This window comes from Canis aureus, chromosome 28, assembly GCF_053574225.1.
Source record: "Canis aureus isolate CA01 chromosome 28, VMU_Caureus_v.1.0, whole genome shotgun sequence".
NCBI lineage: Eukaryota > Metazoa > Chordata > Mammalia > Carnivora > Canidae > Canis > Canis aureus.
Genome location: NC_135638.1, coordinates 4,111,525 through 4,132,550, shown reverse-complemented (window position 1 = coordinate 4,132,550; position 21,026 = coordinate 4,111,525). Strand labels below are relative to the sequence as shown.

Sequence of the window (21,026 nt, the reverse complement as noted above, 5' to 3'; positions counted from 1 at the left end):
GAGGCACCGTGGCAACACCCTCCAATGCCTCTTCTACTTGTGAGCACCAACTTTGGTACCAGTGAGCAGCTGCAGCTAAGATGGAGACAAATGGATCCAGAGACTCCTCTTGAGCCATGAGTCTAAGCCACGTGCTCAGCCCAGCTGTCCCGGTTGCTTTTCGACAGGACATGGGGGACCAGCCGACAAGAATTAAGGCAAATTTAAATTTAGAATTTGTCCTCACTGATGAGTTCATGGCTTCTTGGGAGTCTCATGTGGAAAAAGACATGGGGACGAGAAGTAGAGTTGGAAGCTCTAAGTCCCCTGATCTAGTATCTTCTAATACCATTAAAACTAACCCTCATTCCTAACAGCACAATAGGGCAATTGTATTTTGTGTATTAAGATTAGCATATTTAAAAATTCCTCTGTTCTCTAACTTACCTTGGCAGGTTCAATCGTTTCAATCCTTAAGTCTCTTTCACTATAGAACCTTGTAGCTTAGAGTGATTCAATGGGGTCCCAATTGGGATGCAAGTGATAATAGTCAAATCATGTTCTTTAGTCACTTTTTCTTATGTGTTTTCCTGGATTTTTTTAAAAATTAATTTTTAAAGAAAATACACTGTTTTTGTTTTTTTGTTTTGTTTTGTTTTTGCTGGTGCTTATAGAGTTTCTTTTTGGGGGAGGTTAGCAATATTTCAAATCTTCTATCATCTTCCATCTGTTGACTCTTACTTTCACTATGAGCTCATGAAGGTAGAGGATCTCGTTCTTACCTAAATCAAATCTAACACAAAACGATCATTATTCTTCAATGTGCACATTTAAAGAGTGAAGTTATAGTCCCTGTTCAACTTTTATGTGTTTCTTGATCTGATCTCAAATTTATCAACATTTCAAGCAAGGTGCTACCTAATTTTGATGGATACACATGAAAAGGAAAGTGGGTCATTCGCTTCAAAGCTGAAGCTATAGGCTATTCATGCGCTGCACTGAATCCCCATCCCTTTTCATGTTTCAAGTTAAAAATTTTAAGCAGCCACATGTTTGTCATTGTAATTGATACTACAGTGCTGCCCTCCCTCAGCTCTTTCATCCTCAGATGTATATAAATATTCCCCTTGGCCCATGAGTTTCTGTTTCTTTCATGGATACCCAGTATTCGTGAACTGGGCGTGCTGTCCCTAATAATCAAAGGCTGCAGACCACAGTGAATAGTACCTGGGCTTCTTTTTCACCATGTGGAACAAGAGCATTTGTTGTTGTTGCATATTGTGTTTCTGGACAAAGTCCCTATTCCCACTGTAACCAAATCAAATGAGCTTGTGGTTGGATTTTATTCATCCGAATTGCGGTTAATGCAGTCCTCAGCTATGGCATTAGTTATGGCCTGCCCAGGACTGCTGAAGAGTCGGCTTTGTGATTTACCTGACTCAGTATGTGATCAAGCATCTCCATTATTGGAATAAAATGAAAACTTCCAAGATCATGGTCATGCAATAGAGGAAACAATTTTGCCTCAGCACTAAAGCTCAAATGCTACACTAATCTACAGTAATTCTGTTATTGCATTTGGAAGCAATTCCTTCTATTCACTCAGAGATAACTGTTACCACATACAATAGGCTGCCTCCTGCCTTTTCCCCACAGTGAGCAAAATACACTGTTCATCGCAAAGAAACCCAGCAGTAGTAGGCTGTAGTGTTTGTTTCTGTGCGAACGAATGTGCGCTTGAAGATCATCAGGAGGCTTGGTTTGTATTTCAAGGTTAGAGTGGAACACATGCTCAGGGTGTAGGACACTCAAGCAAAATATGCACGCGAGGAGATTATTGCCTTCCCCAGATTTTGGTGAGAAATCTAATAAAAAATTATTTGATCCCAATAGTCCCACCAGCACCACTCTGGCTCAAGAACTGAGCTGCCTGAATGGCTTCAGGATCATTCTGCAAAGGGAATTATTTGGTAAATAAACATTAACAGACTCGTTCTCTGAGTACTAGTATGGATTGGACTTACTGATTGTTCACTTTGCATCCTGAGTGTAAATCTTGCTTGCCAGATTTAAACCAATCGCTCTAGGTAGAAGAACATTCATTTTGCTTAAGAAAATAAAATCCTTAACTTTCTAAGCTTGCAATTTTGACATGAGTATTTTTGCATCAGAAAATGCTCCTTTCCGTATCTGTCTACAAACTGTCACGAGGTGATATCCTATCTTTCCTGACCACCTAGTGTGAGGGAGGGATGGCAATTTGATAATTAACAACAAATACGAGATATATATTAAGTTAACAGCACTTCTACGTTTCTGCCATGATCAACTTCGTCTGACTTTCTGTTTTATCAACCTTCTGTGACAAGTGCATTATGGAAAGACTCCTTTTAAAACATGATTTTGGCCCTTCCTCATAAAACAAAGCAGATCATCTAGAAATGGCAGGTTATTTTACACTTGGCATCGTTAGGTCTCTTAGTTAAAATCCCTGTTAAATGTTAAGCATTTAGGCTCGGAATGTGATTCTTGTCACTGTATGGTGTCGGCTTTCATGCAAACAAGCTAAAATAAACATGAGCGATGGAAAGCTTATAACTGGAGAAATCAATAGTATTTGGGGAATGTTAAAGAGGAGGAGTTGAATATCCATGCCAAGAGCATTCAAGGAATGAAAATCCTCAGCTAATCACCCCAGACATCTTTGCTTGATTTGATTAAAACATATGTTTTAAATGACGGGATCTGTAGATTTAAAAATAGTAGCAAGTCAAAGTACAACTCAATCCTTCCTAAATTGGGGAAATGAGGTCATAATGACTATTCGGAGAAAAGAGCTAGCAAAGGGCATTGCAAAAACTACCTTTTCCATCTCTCCTCCTGTGTTTTCCTGAGTCTATGGTATTGAAAGAGCCATTTCCCCCCAGTTTTATTGAGATACCCTCGGCAGACGGCACTGTGTAGATTTAAGGTGTACAGCATAGTGATTTGACCTACATTTGTGAAACGATTGTCACAGGAAGTTTAGTTAACATCTGTCATTTCATGCAGACACGAATAAAGAAAGAAAAAGAAAAAAAAAATCTTTCCTTGCAATGAGAACTCTAAGGATCTGCTCTCTTAACAACTTTCAAACACGCCGTAGAGCAGTGTTAGCTAGGGCTATCCTACTGTACATTACATCTCTATATTTATTTATATTGTAACCAGAAGTTTGTACCTGTTGGCCACTTTTCCCAGAGCCATCTCTGAAGTGGAGTGACATCACTATATCCAGTGAAACAAAGTGGGAGGGAATGTTACGTACCTCAACACTAAGAAGCGTAGCGCATCTACTTTATTGGCAGTGGGGAACCCACGAATGTTACTGACCTTTAGAGGCTTTGTTTTCCAGGATAAAGACCATCAGATTTCTTTTCTGTCTGTATGAGACTATCTCAAATCCTTAGATTTTGCTGAAAAGCTTGAAATTAATTGCTCACTGACATCTATGCGGCAAAAGCTGCGCTGTATTGATATTCCAAGAAAGTGCAAAGGTTTGAAAATGAAGTATTCGAAATTTGATTTGAAATTTGAGTATTTGATTTGAAATTTAAGTATTAAAAACCTCCTCCTCGTGTATCCTTCTTGTACGTTCTTGGCACCTAAGCAGGTATGTTTCCCCATCCTCTGCTAGTCAGGGCTGTTTCCTTGCGTAGATCATTATGTAGAATTCCCACTTTTCTTTTCAGCTACGGTCCTGAATATGCCACCCAGGAGAGGCAAGATGAGGCTCACATTCCAAAGTCATGAGCGTGGAAGTGGATACTTGGAGGTTTAATGTGGTGCCATAATCCAGCAAATAGTGTAACATGTGACTCAGGCATTTGTACGTCTAAACTCTTGACATTCTTCCTTTTGAACTTCGCTTGTGCAAATGCAAGGGAGCAGGAGAGACAGAACCATCCACTGAGGAATATCATTACCACATTTGGCTTGGTTCCCTGCCTCCTCCACTCCACCCTACCCTAACTTTTTAGTTAGGAAAGTTAAAGCTTTTAAGTAAAGCTTGAATACTCGGGGAGACAAGTCCAGAGGATTCTTTTTTTTTTTTTTTTTTGACTTTGTCGCTTCGCAGCTTGAGTTGATAATAAGTATCCCTGACTACTGTCAGCTTTAGAAGATCTGTCATCCATCCTCATCTCCTGGATGAAACACCACTGGCTGTACTTTTGAAAGCCTTGTTGCTTTCTGTTCTCAACATTTGGACTCGCTTCTCACACATGGTTATGGGCATTGAGTTCACGCTCTGAAAACCACATACTCTAAAGGGTTTCCCATTAACTTGAAGGCCCAAAGCAATGATTGATACCCCCCCCCAAACAATGTTGCTTTTCCTACCTTTACAAATATCATTAAAATAGATCTCTCATATGTAAATATAACTTCTCTAGCAAAACTTTTTTGGGTAACCATCTGGAATAATACAGAAATGCTCGTATGGGATCATATGTTGACCCCCCTTTCTCTGATATCTTTGGCATCCATATCCAAGGTAAACCTGGGAAGTGTTGCCTCCTACGTTCATCTGTACTTTCTTAATTCGGGTTATTAAATACATGACAACTACAAAGCTTTTGACAACTATAATAAAGACACTGATGTATTGGGAAGGTTATTTTCGATAGTGTTAAAGACACTTGTTATGACACGATTATTTTAGGCACCACATGTATACTTTAAGGGAGAATTTGTGAATTTAAATTCTTGACAAAATGTCCAAGGATAATTCAAAGCAAGAAAAAGAATAACCCAAGTGGCTTTCTTTCTCCCAGTTTTGGATGAAGTTGGACACAAGGGAATCTAGTGTTCAATTCTTAGGGAAAAGAGATATTTTAATGTGCTGATTTTTTTTGTTATTATTTTCTTAGTTAAGTCAGGTTTGAAGAAGCAAACATGCTACTTGTGTATATTAGTAGTTATTCAGCCGCCATGACCTGACTCATACTATGTGAGTATATCCTGTTATATTCACCATTCTGAGAAACGCTATTCTTACATGAGAGAGCACTGAGAGGAAAAGCTAAAACCTTCCCAGGATTTTCCAGAAGGAGTGTGTTTTTCTCTTCCAGTGTAGTACTTAATATATGCTGAGTCCCACATATGGATAGATACAGATTTTGTGGGTTCTAAAGCCACATTATTTGGGGTAATCTCTTTGAGGAAAAGATTACAAAATTAACAACTATTCTTAATATTTAAATTTTGCATTAGAGAAAAGGCACAACAAACTATAAACTTTAAAGAGCTGACACAAATACCACAAAATCTGGGAAAATGGCATTATTTTTTACTAGTTACGTGAATATCATCTCTCTGTGATATTTCTCTATATATTTGGGCTGCATTCTTTAAAGGCCCCTTTAGAGAACAATGTGCTATCATTTTCTGCAGAGAGAATAGGATATCTCTGCAGCTGTGCCAATGCCGTGCCATAACAAAGAAAATGAGTAGCTGGGGGAATCGTTATGGAAAGGGACACTGGTCTTAACCAATTGCAGTTAAAATATCTTGTTTTTGCACACTTTACAAAAAAACTTGTGGCTGTATGAACATGAGCATCTCTTCATAAAGCCTTAGATGGACCCATGCAAGTGAGGTGTCCTAAAGCCTTACTACTCTGATGCAACATCCACATCTGGAGTCAAATGTTATTTTAAGATCAATATATACATATATACCTAATTTATTGAGATGTAATTCACATCTTATAAAATTGATAATTTTAAAATATACAATGCAGTGAATTTTAGTATATTTATCCAGTTGTGCTCCAATTCCAGAACATTTTCATCACCCCCAAAGGAAACCTTGTACCTATCAGCACTCATTCATTCTCCTTTCCCACTAGTCCTTGTCAACCACAGCATTAGTCAGGGTCCTCCAGACAAACAGAACCAACTGGATGGTTGGATGGATGGATGGATGGATGGATGGATGGATGGACAGACATAGAGGTATATAGAAAGAGATTTGCTGTAAGAGATTGGCTCTTGTGGTTACAGAGACTGAGAAGTCCCATGACCTGCCATTTGCAAGCTGGAGGCTCAAGAAATCCAGTGGCATAATTCCAGTCTAAATCTGAAGGCCTGAGAATCAGGGGACCGATGGTAAAGTCCCAGTCTGAGTGTCTGAAGGATCGAGAACCAGGAGAAGAGATGCCATTCCCACAACTCAGTTCTTGAGCCACAGTAGTGCGGGTGGGATTACTGGAATTTTTATTGTAATATGTTTAATCAGATTGCTTCTTCTTGCATCATCTGAATAGTTTCTAAGACCTTGTCCACTAAATCTAAGTTACTGTTGTTTTTACTTTTTTCCTGCATGAGGAAAATAATGTTAAAGAACTTTCCAGAGCTCGTGTTTGAAAACAGGTCTGTTTTATTACATGGCGCTAAAACATTCTCTGCAAAGGTACGGCTTCCCTGTAACACTCAGAAGGGGAAGCCCACACCTCCAGATGCTTTTTCGGAGGTTCTGAGAGGCCTCAGACCAAAAAAAGACCATGCCACACTGCACCGAACTCTGCTTTTCAGCTTTCAGCTGGGAGTATATTCTTTGGACTATAAAGTGGAAGATAACGAAATCTGGAGAATTAGTATTTTTATTTCATTACATTCTTTAAGTTCGTACGTATATCAAAGTACTCTTCATATATGTTTAGCTCAAATTTTAATTTTTTTATTTTTATTTTATTTTATTTTTTATTTATTTGTGATAGTCATACACACAGAGAGAGAGAGAGAGAGGCAGAGACACAGGCAGAAGGAGAAGCAGGCTCCATGCACCGGGAGCCCGACGTGGGATTCGATCCTGGGTCTCCAGGATCGCGCCCTGGGCCAAAGGCAGGCGCCAAACCGCTGCGCCACCCAGGGATCCCTCAAATTTTAAATTTTATTTTCTTATTCTATTAGCTTTAGAAGCACATTTTTTTCTTAAGCTTACTGAGTTTTGTTTTCTTATACTTTTCTTCCTGAATATAGAAACTCTGCTTAGCTTCTTTAATGATTAACTTCTTACATACCACCATGAGTTAGACATTATTAGGCCCTTAATTTTGCATATGACGAGATTAAGGTCAGGAAATGCACGTACACTTACAAAGGTTATACAGCAAATAAGAATCAGATCTGAGATCTAAAGTTGCTCTTGACCACCATTCTTCCATGATTAACATTTCATCTCAAGGCCATGTATGGTTAACTTTCTTTTTCTCTTCAAGTATACATTTCTTTTAAATTGAAGTATAGTTGACACACAATGTTATATTAGGGTCATTTGACGGGTGGTTTAACTTCTTAAAGCAGAAATCCAGAGAAATTCTGTGCCTCAATGTACTAGGCATAACAGTGCTAGAATTCTTAAGAATAGAAGTGTCTTGGCCTGTAGTGATGTTATGTCACGTGACATGAGACATAAAGATTTTTGGCTTAGGTGACCTCGGTCACATTACAATTAACTTGCTTTTAGATGATGTTTCTAGAAATCTTTCACTTATTTAAATTCTTAATGATCAAGAAAAGTAACAACTCCGTATAGACAGAGGCTTCCTTGATTTATCTTCCCTGAACACTCTCTCTTAAATACTAAACTATTTGGCCAGGGATTCAAACATGGTTTAATTAACCGCATTGTAATTTAAGTGGAATATATTTATACAAAACACAAGAGGACAAAAACAGCAAGTCTATATTTTCAGCTCCAACTCATAGCTTGAAGTCTAGACCAACATTTATAAACCTATCTATCTCCGAAACTCAACAAGTGTTAGCCACTTTGATCCTCTTTATCCAAATGTTTCCCTTGTTCTGTAATCATTGTCCCAGTGACTGGCACTGCCACCCACTCCGCGCCCAAGCCCGAAACCTAGAGACCGCGTACACTTCTTTTTATATTTCACCCCCTTGATCCGCCTGTTAAACACATTCAACCAATCCATGTTCATACTTCTAAACAACACGTATTTCATTTTTTCTTTTTATATCTGTGCACAACTGCTGCCTGGTTATGCAGCTTTCACTGCTCTTACTATTCCTTTTCTTCCTCGATCTCTTCAGTTTAACCTTCAAATTTCACTTGTGTGCCCCATCCCATTCATTCTCTGCACTACTGTCATGGTTAGCTTTTAAGAGTTCAAATATGTTCATACAAAATTATCAAAGCTAAGAGACAAAATTAAGAATTCTTGACATGACGTTATATAGCCAACAATTATTTGGTTACTGATAACTGCCCACCCTCACTACCTCTTGTTCTCCCTTAATTATAATCAAGTCTCTCCTCAGGCCATGATAGCTTCTAAGGATGAAGAGGGTCACGTTTTTAGTAATCATTTGTTTTACCAATTTGTGTCCACACCTGCTAATTTCTATCCCCTCTAAATCCTTGCTGAGTACTTTTTCTGTGTATCCTTGAGACTGTCCCATATGAGCTCATAGACATTCTTTTTGGCTACAACTACCACATAGAAACAATTCTGTTGCTTTTAATCCTTCCCAGTGGGAGAACATTCTTGTCCATGTCAAGAATTCTACTTCCCAATGCTTCCCAATCTGCCACAGATTCCCCCAAAAATCCACTGCGAACTTTGCTTTATTTGTGATCCTCCATAGACTGGTGGTTGGTATTTAGGTCTAGGCACCTGTCACAAGGTCTCGTTCTGCTATTCTTGCCTATAATTTCATCAGATAATTTCCCCAGGTTCTTTCTCTTTCTCTTTCTTTTCTTTTCTTTTTTTTTTTTAAACTTCTCTAGGAAACCACTCCTTATCCCTCACTCTTATTGGTAAACTCTTTCTGCCCACTATGAACACTGGTACTTTAGCATGCATCTTACTTCCTAGCCTTCATCATGTCCCTGTCTTTGTCTGATTTCACCATAAAACCTCCAGGATGGGCACCCTATTTGTATTCCCAGCCTCTACCACAGTGCCTGGAACACAGGACGCACTCAATCAGTGTTGGTTAAGTGTACCAAGAATATCTTTTCCTGTGTGCACACAGAAAAGCATGATTTGGGGAAAAATACAATTTGTTAACTTAAAAAAATGCTGCCTATTTTCCCTAGTTTTGTTTCTATTAAAAACTTACTTTGTATAAATTCAAATGCTTATTTTTTTAAGTATCATGATTGTGTGTCAGATTATAAACTGTAGGATAAGTTAATTTAGGTGACTACGATCATGAAAGAGACTCTTTACATTCAGTGATATGAGTCCTTAATTAGACATCTCATTTCTCAGAAGACCTAACAAGAAAAAAAAACAAAGAATAAGAACTAAGACAGAATTCTGGTTTTGTTAGGAAAGAAATTCAAGGAATCTGTATTTAATCAAAACATCCAAACAATCTCCAGATACTGTCTGGCAACAAATTTAGGATTTGCAGAGCTGAAATGTTGATTTGCTTTGCTATAAATATTACCTTGATGAAAGACAGTTCTAACCCTGTCTTCTACCACTTTATATCTGATAAGAAAGTTAATATTGCATGTATTTTCTTAGGAACTCATTGGATCTAACCTTTTTGGAAATATCCAGAGAGACATAATTATTCAACATGAAAAGAACTATCCAGATTTCACATGGAAAATGCCTACAAAACAAAGGTGCAAAGAACCGAGAAAGAACAAGAGTAAAAATGTTCTTCAAATCTCAGGACCAATCCAGCAGCCTTATGAAAAAAAAAAAAAAAAGGAATTTCTTTTGATGTCAATGAGAACTCCAAATTCTCAAGTTTGGGCACAGAGCCCATTCTGTGATATGTTAACTAAAAGAAAAATTTCCTTCTCCAGGCGTCTGCCTTCCTTTTTCTCCATTTCCATGGCAAGCTGTTTCAAGGTGCTTCATGAAAAGCTTCTCAAAACCAATGTGTTCTAAAAGCCACAAGTTTGATGACTGATGAAAGAGCCACAAGAGAGAGGTTTTGCATCTTTTCTTTAACAGAGATCTTGAAAAGCCAAATGACTGGGAAAGAGCATGATTCATCCCCTGCAAATGCTGAAACGTATGTTTAACTGTCACCTACTGCATTTTGCAGCGATACCTATTCAAAAGCCACCCAAAATATGCAAGTACCGTTCTGAGGAGGGAGAAAAAAAAACTGAGTCATGATAAATCTCTTACTGAACTTTCTTTCATTTATGGAAATTGTGAGTGTTTAAATGTTACAAATACTCACATTTCTATTCACATTATGTGAAAACTCATACAGTAAGTCTTCAACTATACAGAGCTCCCTGGAAATGAGTTATTCTGAACAGCTGAATGTTCCAGATGGCTTGGGGTTAACTCACTAAGTTCCAGCTAGAATGTAGCAACTATCTCCAAAACAGGCCAGGTTTTATCCATCTAAAATTTTTCAGAGCATAGACCATGCTTAAGAGATCAGTTAAATGTCACAAAGTGTATTCTAAAGTGTACACAGTGTGCACAGTATTTGGTACAGTTCCCTACACAGAGTAAATATTCCAGGAAGTAGGAATAATTATTGTTACTGCTTCTTTGATCACAACTATAATTCCTAAAGATTCTTAATCTTTCTGGTCAACATGGTATTAGATGACTGCATCTTTTGATCCTTGGGTCATTTGACTGAAGACTGTTTAAAACAGAAAACGATTAAGTGGTTAATTTGGATGGATGAGGTATGCCGTAAACTTTTGGGTCCTCCAAAAATCCATGTATTGAAACCCAGACCTCAGTGTGATGGTATTTGGAGGTGGGGCGTCTGGGAGATAATTAGGTCATAAAGACAGAGCCCCCATGAATGTGATTAGTGCCTTTATAAAAGTCACTCCAGAGAGATTTCTCACCCCTTTCATCACGTAAGTATACAGCTACAAGATGTCCCTCTAGGTACCAGGAACCAGGCTCTCACAGACCCTGAATCTTCTGGCATCTTGATCTTGGACTTCTCAGGCTCCAGCACTGTGAGAAATGTTGGTTATTTATAAAACATCCAGTCTATGGTATTTTGTTACAGCAATCTGAACAGATGAAGACAGAATATGTGGTGTTACACCACGGCTTCCTGTGACTCAGCACCTGCAAAAGAATTAAACAGCAATAGTCAGTGACTCTGGTATTACCCAGGGCAGATTAGCCGATGCTGCGTTGATCCATCAACGTGTTTCAGAATTCTTCCCCACGTGAATGCCTATTTCTTCTTCTGAGATTATCAGAGTTTTCAAGATTTCTTTCCTGTAATCATTTTGGAGAATTATGCTTACATCTGAGTGAATACATAGAAAAACTGATGATGCAGGAAAGAGAAGGCATGACTGCAAGAATAAAGTCCTAATGGAGATGTGAGATGGTTGGCCTCAGGTAGCGATCAGACCATTCTTCCTTTATAAAAAGAGTTTCTCAGGTCAACCCATTTATTCAAAACTGGGCCTGCCATCAGGAATAAAACAGTAGCCAGAAAATAAATTTTGTGGGCAGAGGATGAGACAGTTTTCATCTGGTTGTATCTCATTTACTAAGGAAGTATGAAGTCATCAGCTGGGTTTTTAATCACAGAAGATTGAGGAAGGAGAAAATGTGAAATAGCTGTCTGAAAGAGTGAGAAAAAAATCTACTGTGGAATATGGGTGGAGCTTTAGTGCCTGCTTGATAATTTTGTCATTCACTCTACTAAAGTGTGACTAGTGGTTGTGGTCATGAATTATTTGTGAATATAGTTTATAGATGCTGATCTTGCTTTGAGTCAAGAGCTAATTACTTAAGCAATAAATAACAAGTCTAGAATTTAAAATTTCTCATGAACATTCCAAAACGGAGACTTTCATTTAAGCTACTGCCATATATTATCTCAAGTTCCTCAGACATTTCCAGAAACATAAAAAGTAATTTGAAAGATTCTAGTCACAGCCAATAAAGAATAAAAGAGTTCAGAATATCCCAAATTGCACAAAAACTCGAGATTCAAAAAAATCAAACTGAAAATACTTTTAAAAATAAGGAGAAAAATAAAGAAAAAAAATTAGCTTGTTGAGAGGCTGGTTGGAGAAATGTTTTTTTCATCTTCTTATTAAAGACGGATACGCAGTTGACTTAACAGTTCTCTCCTTTGTTTAAGGAGAGATTCAAGATTCTTCTTGAATCACTTTCCTAATGAGCAAGGAATCAAAGAAATGTAGCAACACTGAATATTTACAGTTTTACGCCAATCTATCTATATGTATTTTAAAGCTTCAGTATATTTAGTACTTTTAGTGATACTAAAAGATCTACCATTGAGTCCTTCAAATCCTACTTAATGCTTTCTCTGGGTTTAGCAAAGTGCAATTTACCAAGTTCCTTCACTGAGACTGTTGTTATTGTTGATTCGATGAAGTCGGTCATGGGTTTAAATTATGGCTATTATAATATCTATGAGGCACTGAGTAATTGATTTGGCTTCTCTAAATCTCTCGTTCCCCTCTGTAAACTGTGGGTAGGATTCAAACTTAACTCATAAGATTACTGTGAGTACTGAATGAGAGAAAATATTTAAAGCAAGATTCCTGTCACTTAGAATAAACAAATGATAGCTGATACATTATTGTATTTTTCTATATAATGCACACAAAGAAAGCCCTATGCAGGGATGCCATATTGACATATTACAGATGAAGAGAGGGTGAAGATGAGTCAGGAAGAAATGTGCCTTCCAGGAGGTTCTGTGACCACGGAACAGAGCTTGGGTATCAGGCCCATAGTAGACTCTTCGACAGAAGACTGCAACACTGAAGCTACCTATTGACTCAGTAGAATGGTGGTTGTGATCGTTAGCCTCAGATCACCCAGAATGACGTTTCAAAAGAAAATTTATCCAAAAAAGAATTTAAATATATCCAAAGCAGACAGAAAAGTACAATTAATCTCTGTACCTTTTGTTTTGTTCTTGTTGAATCTAGATTCAACAATTATTAAGATTTGAAAATGTCATGTTTTGAAATTCCTCCCTCTAATGACTGTACATTTCTCTATGGAAAAAAACACAATTTCTGAAATAATATGTGAGTTAAATGGAACAAATTAAGTAGTAGTCATGTATTATTCAGGACATATTTACTGTATTCCTCACATGTATCAGGCACCATGCTAAGTGTTGGCCTGGGATGGTGATGAAGACAGACACCTCTCTGTCCTAGGAGAGATCTATTTGCTTCGTCACAACCAAGGATGTCTCAGTAAGTTCTAGTTCTCTCATTTATGCAACTCATCAATTGTTCCATAGTTGCTGAGGGGGGGAAAAGGGGATTATTCATCTCAAAGTGGAAAACAGTAAGAGTATCTGACACCCAAACTTAAAAATATATTATCAGAATAGTTACTGCTAAAGACTAATTCGGCTAGCTAACAAGTGCTACTTTCACTTTCGTGATTGCTTTTCAAAAAATTTCCATATTCATAACCTATTCTGCTTTTATATTAATAGTAAATCTAACCAGGCAGTTCACTAAGATTAAATGATTCCAAATTTCCAAAGATCTCTTCAGATTATCAAGCATATTGGTATCTTACAAAAGCATAAATTTTAAGCTTTACTAGAACACCGACAAAATTGTTGTGGTAACAGTGGTACAAGTGGAGATACATCATTCAGTATCTTGGATAATTTTGGGTTCTTCTAGTTACTAAAATACCAAAGACAATCCCAAGCTACAGAACCCTCCAACAGTTTTTCTGTTCTATTCGGAATTGCTATACGATTGCCCATGGGAGAGCTGTGGCTTGAGATTGATGCCATATTGTCTGTTGGGAGGTCAGCACCATTATTTCCCTTCATCCCGGCTGATCTTTGTATCACTCAGGCTGAAGTCTGAGAACTAGACTTCTCAGATATTGTCAGAAGATCCTTCCAATGAGAGGCAATCCATGAAACATGGAAGGTGGAAAGGAAGGAAGCCATATTATCACTTTGGCTGCAATGGGCAGATATGTGGGTTTGGGCAGGCATGGCATATTTGCATCAGTTTTCGGGTATCTTATTCTGAAATCATTCACTTCACTGTTGGAAGCAGTGGTGATTGATGTAAGTTTCTGGCAGTTTCTGTAGCTTCTTGCCTTCACTAATTCTCTGTATCAAATCCTTTTCTATTTATTTCACGTAGACCGAGAGGTTTCTGTTTTCCTGACAGGACATAGACAGATAAATTATTTCTATATTAAATCAGAGGAGATGAAAATTGGGAAAAAAGTAGATCTAAAAACTCAGTAGAAGTGTTTTTATGATCGTGTCATGTTGATCTTTCATTTGAGCACATATTAGGTGCTTAATAAGTACTTCTTGTATCAATTCTAACTCGCTAAAAATAGTATTTGGATAAATTCAGTATTGGGAGAGACGAAGCCCACAGATGTGAATTTTAAAACAGGAATAAATCCATTTTTAGAATATCAAAGCAGGGACATATAATATTTTCATTTTCATATGATTGGATTAATAAAGCTGATAAAAATAGAAACATCAACTTTTAAGTAAATGCCTATTTTAATGTTTTCATATTTTATATTATAAGACCTCATAATATTGGCAGGTCTTTGTGGGTTTTTTTTTTTAAGATGTTTTTCCAGATTGTATATCAACTAAATAAATGATAGAGTATCTTACTACTATTCAGAACTGGAATATTATCAACTTAAAATGATTTATTCATCTAGGGATACTATTATTTTATATCATTAAATAAAAAATTCTAGTAATAGATGTGATCAAATCTACATTATACTTTGTTTGTAGAGAGGTTTTATTAATTGAAATTAAAAAAAATTGAAATTATCTTTGCTCACCCTCCTGAATTAATAAAATGTGGCTGACAGTCATCACAGTCTTACAGGCCACAGTTGTTAGGAAAAGATGGTTGCTAGGATACCTTCATTATTTCATCGTCATGTTACACCAGTCTATCAATTAATAAAGAAACACTCAAGTTAATTCTCAGTCACATTTATACACATTCTTAGCATATGATTTCGCTTATCTCCAAGTGACATTTCTCCCTCTAGCATTCACCTTCTACTCCATAAAATATTAAACATGAGGTTATCACATCAGTTTACAAATTACAGCAATGATGCACGTCTTCTACTTAACCTTTCCATTCACTTTCCATTATGGTGAAAGTTCTTACAGCAAATACCCATGCAGAGAGTAAATTATTTTTTCTACTTCTCAGATTTATTTCCAAGAAAATTGATGCCTGGGAAAAAAAATACATGTATTGAATTGATATCTTTAGTCCTTTTTAGCTCTTTCTAAGGGGAAAAGTGGGGGAGGAAATCCCTTTGAAAGTCGGTCCTGCATCTTTAGATATTCATAACTATTCCCAGGTTATTGCTTTACATTTTAGGGTTAGATTCACAGAAGATGTCCGGTACAGGGTCTTATAAATACATTTTTTATGACTATTACATTGCAGTCAGAATCACCACATACTGCCTTGAGTTGCTACTTGAAAGGGCATTATAAAAATAAATATAATAAATGAAAATTGTTGATAAAATAAATTCATCTCCTTTATTCCTGCCTAATTCAGTGCCTACGAATTCCAGTTTATGCTACCAAAAGAAAAGAAATTACATTATCTTTTTGAAAAAATGAGAATGCAACATGTCCTGAAAATTGTCTGGCAAAAGAGAAAATACTGATTATAGACAATATGTAAATATAGAAATTTCATCAGGAGTTCATTTGGTTTTGCTCTTTTTAAACAATCCCAGTTAAATAAAAAGTATTGTTAACCTCGCTATACAAGGAAACTGAGTACTATATGGCTAAAGTCGTTTGCAAAGCATCATTTAGTAAATTCAACAGTCAAGGACAGAATTAAAATTTCCTCATTTCTTCATTTTTACAATAGTTTTTATCATTCCTTCACATTTAATGGTTAATATTTGCCTTTAACAGTTTTACTCAAATTATATACCAGTAGAATGCAAGAAAAGGGAGGGGGGAACCCAGGACACTGAATTCAAGGCATAGATGGCTCAACTTTTAAAATTGTTTTTAAGCAAAAAAAACAAATGTTTTTAAGCAGTTCAACATATTTTTATATTTATATGTAAATACCTCAATGGTGATTGTATCAAAACCCAAACTGACCATCCAGATGTAATCTTTCAAAAAATTTGCCTGTGCCAAAGACTGTACACAGCTGTTTTCAATTCACTAAAGTATATGTGTGGTCCTCCTTTCAGGTCAAAGAAAAATATCTTTCTCTTTTTAAATTTCCATGTGTGGTTTGGCAAATCGTATAGTTAATGTAAGAATATTTTCATGTAAAGTAATCGTTTTTATCAATCTTTGTATCCTAAAATTAGGGTTAAATCCATCTTCTAATGAAATTCAGGAAATTAACTAATTATCCGATGTTTTATCAATGTCTCCCAAGTGTTACTTACGTATATTCCGAGTGCCATGCAACCAGATTTTTTTTTTTTAACTCTGAGAATCAGAAATTTAAAGAATGTAACAGTAGACTAAAGTCCAGGATTTCTAGTATTTTTGATGTAATAATTAGATTCAGAAATATTTGCGTTTCATATTGGTTTCATTAGTTCCATTTTTATCACAGAGCATTTGATTTTTCCTTAGCAAAATATGATCACATGTCACTTCTCAGGGTCCTGGCTCATCTTGATGTACACTTTTGTCATATACAACATTTTACTAATTATACTCATTAGGGCATTAAAAAAATAATTTTCCCCTAAAACAAAAAAGGCACTGGGTGGTGACTACGCTTCCCTATGATTTTGGCAGGCTTACCAAAATCTAAACACATTGTTATTTTCTTATAGATTCTACTCTTTGTTTTAAATTCATCATGAATCCTCCATCTGAAAATATTAGAGTAAGGTAAACTTCAATGTGAAAAATCCATGTTTTCATTGACACATTCCTCTTTATTTTAGAACATAAAAAATATTTGAAAATTGGATCCAACAAATGATTATTGTTAAAAGTTATAACCATGAACACATCCTTTTTCAACTTTTCAAATGGCTTCAACCACCATTTTCTCCAGATACCGCAAATATAGCTTTGTCCTTTATGTGGAAGAGTAGACTCTCATTATTTCAAAATATTAGTCCCTTCTTTTGCCCATTTATTTTTCTAAAATTCTTTTTTTTACCATGTTGCTAGTCCTTAGGGAAGAATTGACTCTCTTTTTGGTTATTTCTCCTCAACATAGCCATAGTCCAATTATTCTAAGCTGACATGATGTATTCCACAATGATATTTTTTCCTATTCAATTCAATCAAATATTTATTAATGACCTACTATGTGTCATAGACAATGAAGGTAGACTATTCGGCCTACCCCACTCTACTGTAGATACCACTGTTAAAATTTGTTAAAATGGCACATTTGATGCTAAATCACCAATTCAAATTTAAGTGGATGGGACCAACATTGTTTCCACCTTTGGCAGATGTGAAATTGCATACACTCATTTAAGTTCACTTCATCATTCAATTATGAGTGTGTCCCAAGTGATACCTCCAGCTCATCTATGCCTCAGAGAGAATAAACTAAAAAAGAAAAAAAAGAAAGAAAGAAAAGAAAAGAAAGTCAGTAGATGATGAAAAGACATCTTTACAACCTCCCAGGAGTGTGCATGATCTGTAGGGGAGAGTGGATTATTGTTACACACAAAAATCTGGAAAACTATAACAGGAAATAAGAAAGAATGAAGGCCAAAAGGAGGGGACGATGAAAATGTCCAGGAAAAAAACATTTTTTTACTTGGTTTATAATTTTGATTCTATACTACTAGTAAAATATTGTAGAGCTGTAACTCTAGAAATTATAGAATTCACATAAAGAATTCACATAAAGTCAGTGTGAAGGCTCAATATATTCAAACAAGGATAATGTACTTCTTTTGTAAATTCTCTACTGAAATATACATTTAAAAAAAACATGCAGTATATACACTGTATCTGAATATTCTGCTTGGATATTCAGAATTCAAAATCATACTTGGTCTCTGAAGCTTCACCTACTGTGCTGAATACTAATATGGGAGCTCTAATGGGAAGCTGTCTCCACGCAGACTCAGGATTCCCCACTATCCTCTCAGTCTGTTGTATTCATCAAGAGGCAGTGTCTGGGCTTTAAATCTCTATTTCGGCAGACTATTTCAAAGAGATGACATTCTTATTCAAACTCTAGGCTTAAAAGATGCTGGAAATTGCCCAGACTTTGGGTAAAAAGAACGGAGACTTTATTTCTAATGCTCTCTGGAGAAGCATAACCTTTTACAAGCAATAATTTACTCAGCAAACAGAAAGGGAATAAATAAACTCCCCAAAATACCTTTATTAGGCAACATAACATTATAAGCATAGCACAGTATCAGTGGCTTTTCTTTTATGTAAACGATGAATATGCTGTGGTCGTGGTGAAGGTGAACAGTACTTGGCCGTAGCAAATAGGGCCATGAGCCCATTAATCTAAAATCGGACTATGGCCCTACAGGATACTCTCTGTGCCACACTCAACTATGGTGCATTATTTTAGGAAAGTTAGGGAGCAGCTGCAAAAGCCAAGAACCATAAGACGCAGGCCTAACTTACAGCTCTCCACATACTAATATGATTGCTAGTTTTTAAAAATCGTTGATTCACTTTTAATATTATATGAAATCTATGCCAAAGGTTATAAAAAGGTATATTCTCCTCCTTGGAAATTCATGGCTTGCAGTTAAACAGATGAAAAAAAATAAATCTTAAAAACCATATGTCTGAAAATACATTACGTGAGGAATAAATGTTAATAGTCACAAGTCCCACAATTATTTTCTTGTGTAAAGTGTGGATAGCGGAGACAAATGCCCTTTAGATTCTTTCAAGATTCCTGTTGATGCCCTCTTATCGAGAAAGACATTCTCATTACTGATTCTTCAAATATTTCAGAAGGATTTTGGCCCTGGATTGAGTCTCCTATTGTTAAGATGAAGAAAATAAAGTATAGAAAAATTTTATTCAACTTTTATGTTCACATACTTATTCAGCGATAGAGTCGGAACTCAGAAAATACCTCGGGTTACCTGACATGGCACATTTATGAATTCTGTAACTCACACTAGACTCAACAGAATTTTAAAAGTGTAATTATTTTTTCCCTTATCCTTTCCTGCCAACACTTGAAATGAATTCAACTGCAGTTGCATTAGCAGCATGGACCTGGTGATAGCATACAGAAGTATGAAATTCAGAGAAACTAGGAGGAACTATATGAGATCCTACGACATTTCTTCTAGTAAATTCTCTCCTGCTTTATTAGTCAAAGAAAAAAAAAAAGTTATTTGCTGCTCTACAGCATTTGGCCACATCGGAAGACTCACACCTATGAGAATGATTTCTGTTGCCTTGAAAAAATATTTCTTAAATCACACATAAGTGTGGCTTTAAAAAAAAGTCCTACTTGTCAATCAACCCGGAAATAAACATGAATATTCATTCGCCACTCATTTGAAACCCTGAACTTTTGGACTTCATGTAGCTCAAGGCTTATTGTTTTACAACATGCTTGTGAGAACATAATGAAAGGAAAATTATTCATCTAATTTGGGAGAAGTGGCTGCCACATTTTGGTGTGGCATGTGGCCTTTCTATGTACACAATGATGCCCTGCCATGTACCAGCTTTTCAGCACTGGCATGTCACCTGGCCTGTGGCATCTCACATTCTCATGTTCTCACACTTGTGTTGTGGCCCAACCAACTTGTGTAAGCCAAAGCCAAAAAGCAGGTGGGGCACATGCTTGAGAGAGGCTGGAATGGCAGGCCACATGCCTCTCCAAGTGCTGTAAACACCAGGGTTTGTTTGGAAATTTCATCTCCTGGTTACAGTAAACAAGACTTGCTGGAGCATCCAGCAGAGAAGTGGCATGCCCTTTTCTACAAAAAGGAATTTTCAGGAAATAATATAAGCTATTAGCGAAGTGCAGAATAACTTTTCAAGTCACCTATTTATACTTGAGCTCTTTAAATGCAATGCAATATAATGTAAGGCAGTCTGATATCTTATGCCATAATTTATGAAATGACCTAATTATTCATATTTCTAAGGTTCAAAGAGCCAACCTTGGAGGGTTAGTTCCTGTGAACTGCATGGTGAAGGAACACAGCTCTTAGGTTCTGTGCTGTAACTTTTTAAACGTAAATGTATAATATTTTTGTAGGAAAAGATTGAGTTACAGCAAAGCATAATGATGACCTTTTATCACATCCTTGCAGCTCTAAAAAAAAGTTATTCTATTCTAAATTTAGAGAATACAATTTCTACAAAATCATTCTCTTGTCTAATAATTAAAATATAATCAACTACATAAAAATGAGATAATGTCCAGTACTACCAAAGGTTTCACCCATGTACAAAAACTCCAATAACTCTTGTCAGACTAATAAATAGCCGTGACACAGCAGCTTGATTTCCAGGGTATTACCAGCATTGAGACATTAGCATAAAACTATGTACTATTTAGCTCATGATTTAATGATTCAAGATTAAGATTCCGTGCTTTTAAATTGGATTATATGCTCTTTAGAATTTTTGTTTCTTTGTTCCTCATCTTATGCCTAAAGATTCTGGTCATATATTTAGCTCATTTGTATTTAGCTCATTACATTGATCATGTGATAATTTATTTTCATGTGGGGACACATTAAGAAAACTTGTAGCTGGGTGGAAGACATGTCTAGATTTATTCTTAACACATACACATACACAAAGACTTATAATTATATCAAGAGTTTAATTTGGAAGTGAGTGGTCAGTACCAAGAAAGCTAGCGTCTACTCCCCAGCTCTACTTTATTGCTTATTTTCATCTAAACTCCATGTTATGTCTTGGTGCATGGTTAGAAAGATTTCACAAAGATTTTTCCTTCCACAATTATGGTTCTAAACCAAGTTTTAAATCAACTGATTATGCCAATTCAGAATATCTTCCCCAGACTGTAATATGTGGCACAATTGTCTTGAGGATATTTTAGGAGTTTTCATCCAC

The 21,026-nt window shown here is 36.3% G+C and overlaps 1 long non-coding RNA gene across 1 annotated transcript in view; it reads right to left on the bottom strand.

The window, feature by feature from the left end:
• Nucleotides 1-14,865, bottom strand: part of LOC144300161 (uncharacterized) — a 37,013-nt gene extending 22,148 nt beyond the window's left edge. Inside the window, exons 1-2 of the long non-coding RNA XR_013366755.1 lie at nt 14,798-14,865; nt 10,831-11,062 (exon numbers count right to left, since the gene is read on the bottom strand). This is a non-coding gene — a long non-coding RNA (uncharacterized LOC144300161). The remainder of the gene's footprint in view (nt 1-10,830; nt 11,063-14,797) is intronic.
• Between the last annotated feature and the right edge of the window lie 6,161 nt (nt 14,866-21,026).